General features: G+C 37.0%; 1 protein-coding gene across 3 annotated transcripts in view; it reads left to right on the forward strand.

Moving 5' to 3' along the window:
* The window catches only part of LOC107833988 (uncharacterized), an 11,895-nt gene extending 10,136 nt beyond the window's left edge, over window positions 1–1,759 (forward strand). Inside the window, exons 3-4 of one of the 3 annotated variants that reach the window (XR_001659751.1) lie at window positions 453–1,493; window positions 1,679–1,759. The gene's annotated coding sequence lies outside the window, so the exon portion shown is untranslated. Of the gene's footprint in view, window positions 1–452; window positions 1,494–1,596; window positions 1,613–1,678 lie in introns of those variants that run through there. The other 2 variants (XR_001659753.1, XR_001659752.1) reach the window with 2 other exon arrangements.
* The last annotated feature ends 1,430 nt before the right edge of the window (window positions 1,760–3,189 follow it).

Here is a 3,189-nt window from a genome sequence, read left to right on the forward strand (position 1 = left end):
AGTGTTCATGACAGCTCTGGTTGTTTGAAACTTGAACCGTAAAAAAGATAGCTTTGGATCAGTTGAATTTTATGGACTCCCTGATAGTGAATATCTACAGCTGTCCAGCCTTTAAGAAACAAATGTATGGACTAGGTTTCAGCATGGACAATAATTTTTGGCAATATCCCAGAGATGACGTCACTGGGATATTGTGGGGGGTGTTTAATTCAGAATCAGTGGTGTATATCACCTTTGACTGCAATCTGCTGGGATAATCATTCGTCTCCCCCTGTAACTTTACATATTGCAGTAGCCAACTGAACAGTTATCAGCTGGCTAACCTTTCCAACAGTTTTTTTTTGTTTGTTTTTTGTCATAGCTCAGTTTCAAGGTCAAGTCTTGCTGTTGCGGGGTGTGAAAACTTGTTTCATATAAATAAATTTTCCTTCTCATTTTTCTTCTTTTTTAAGGTGTGGAATCTTCCTGCAATGCCAGGAAGAAGGGAGTTCATTGTTATGGAGCTTTAGGAGGAACAGTGAACCTTCGGATAATGGATAAGGCCTCAACACTATCTATGTTCATTTTTACAAAGAAACGCTCAGAGTTGTTCCGCTGGATGGCCCACAGGATTATAACTCGTACAAAAGACAAAAGATTTAGCTTTTTTCCAAATAATGGAACAGTTAGGATCACTAACCTCAGAAGGCGTGACAGCGGTGCATATAGACTTACTATGTTCAAAAGAGGTAGAAAGAAAATAGGCAGAACTGTGAAGCTGTTTATTGAAGGTAATCCGCTGTTGACCTTCCTACATTTTCTACTTATTTTTATTTTCTTCTCATACATTAACAGAAGTTATAAAAATTTAACATTGTACTTCATGTATAGAACCTGAAACAAAAGCTGTCATGTCTGTTATGTCATGTGGGTTGTATTTTAATTTGCATTTGAATAATATTTCTGTGTTTTCTTTCTCAGCTCCTGTGTCTTCTGTGTGGCTAGTCTCTAAATGTACATCTTCTGGAAAGCAGAGGGTGTTCTGCTTTCCTGAGGCAGGTGACAAACATTTGTGCAAGTGGACTATGAATAAAAAACCTCTGAAAACCGCTAAGTCCTATTTTGGATACGTTGCAACTTGTACCATTCTTCTGGGGCGAAAGAAAAAAGGTCATCTGCGCTGCTCAATCAGGAATCACGTCAGTCATTCATACAAAGAGATGAAGATAACCAGCTGTGGTGAGTACAGCATCATATTAAATTAAACAACTTGATAGTTCATATTTGTCAGCTTTATTTCTAAAAGCTACCCACTTGAGTGAAATTTAATCAAAACCTCTCTGGACCACCAATACACAATAAAGGAAGGACAAAATTGGAGGAGGAAAGAAAGAAGATTTTGATGTCTTTTAATACTTCATCATGTATCCAGTCTCCAAAAAAGATAGATGGCACTAACAAACCAATTGCCCCAACAAAATTGGTAAGTGAAAAGTTATCAACATCTGGCACAGGTTTTACAGTACTTTAATCATGTAGAATTTTTTGTAAAATTTCAAAATTTATGAGTGGAAAAATTTGCATTGACAGTCTTTTAATATTTCATTGTCTACACAGCCTGCAAAAAAGAAGGACAGGTCTAAGAAACCAGTTGTCCCACCAACATTGGTAAGTGAGAAATTAACAACACTTGTCACAGGTTTTACAGTACTTTAATCATGACCCAATTCTTTAACATTATAAAATTTACAAGTGGAAAGATTTCCTTTGACGGTTTTATAATATTCCTTTGACAACTCAGTCTGCAAAAAAGAAGGACGGGTCTAAAAAAACAGTTGTGAAACCAAAATTGGTAAGTGATAAATTATCAACANTTGAGTATGAACAGAAATACTACTACTACTAATAATAATAATAGGAATAACAAGCAGCCATCTGCCATGGGTGACTGATGTTTTGAGAAGACAGAGCAGAATACACAAGAAGAAACAGACGAACTGATGTTGAATTATTTCAGTGTTCATGACAGCTCTGGTTGTTTGAAACTTGAACCGTAAAAAAGATAGCTTTGGATCAGTTGAATTTTATGGACTCCCTGATAGTGAATATCTACAGCTGTCCAGCCTTTAAGAAACAAATGTATGGACTAGGTTTCAGCATGGACAATAATTTTTGGCAATATCCCAGAGATGACGTCACTGGGATATTGTGGGGGGTGTTTAATTCAGAATCAGTGGTGTATATCACCTTTGACTGCAATCTGCTGGGATAATCATTCGTCTCCCCCTGTAACTTTACATATTGCAGTAGCCAACTGAACAGTTATCAGCTGGCTAACCTTTCCAACAGTTTTTTTTTGTTTGTTTTTTGTCATAGCTCAGTTTCAAGGTCAAGTCTTGCTGTTGCGGGGTGTGAAAACTTGTTTCATATAAATAAATTTTCCTTCTCATTTTTCTTCTTTTTTAAGGTGTGGAATCTTCCTGCAATGCCAGGAAGAAGGGAGTTCATTGTTATGGAGCTTTAGGAGGAACAGTGAACCTTCGGATAATGGATAAGGCCTCAACACTATCTATGTTCATTTTTACAAAGAAACGCTCAGAGTTGTTCCGCTGGATGGCCCACAGGATTATAACTCGTACAAAAGACAAAAGATTTAGCTTTTTTCCAAATAATGGAACAGTTAGGATCACTAACCTCAGAAGGCGTGACAGCGGTGCATATAGACTTACTATATTCAAAAGAGGTAGAAAGAAAAAAGGCAGGAAAACTCTGAAGCTGTTTATTGAAGGTAATCAGCTGTTGACCTTCCTACATTTTCTACTTATTTTTATTTTCTTCTCATACATTAACATAAGTTATAAAAATTTAACATTGTACTTCATGCATAGAACCTGAAACAAAAGCTGTCATGTCTGTTATGTCATGTGGGTTGTATTTTAATTTGCATTTGAATAATATTTCTGCGTTTTCTCTCTCAGCTCCTGTGTCTTCTGTGTGGCTAGTCTCTAAATGTACATCTTCTGGAAAGCAGAGGGTGTTCTGCTTTCCTGAGGCAGGTGACAAACATTTGTGCAAGTGGACTATGAATAAAAAACCTCTGAAAACCGCTAAGTCCTATTTTGGATACGTTGCAACTTGTACCATTCTTCTGGGGCGAAAGAAAAAAGGTCATCTGCGCTGCTCAATCAGGAATCACGTCAGTCATTCATA

The sequence above is a fragment of the Poecilia formosa genome, unplaced genomic scaffold (genome assembly GCF_000485575.1).
Source record: "Poecilia formosa unplaced genomic scaffold, Poecilia_formosa-5.1.2 Scaffold494, whole genome shotgun sequence".
NCBI lineage: Eukaryota > Metazoa > Chordata > Actinopteri > Cyprinodontiformes > Poeciliidae > Poecilia > Poecilia formosa.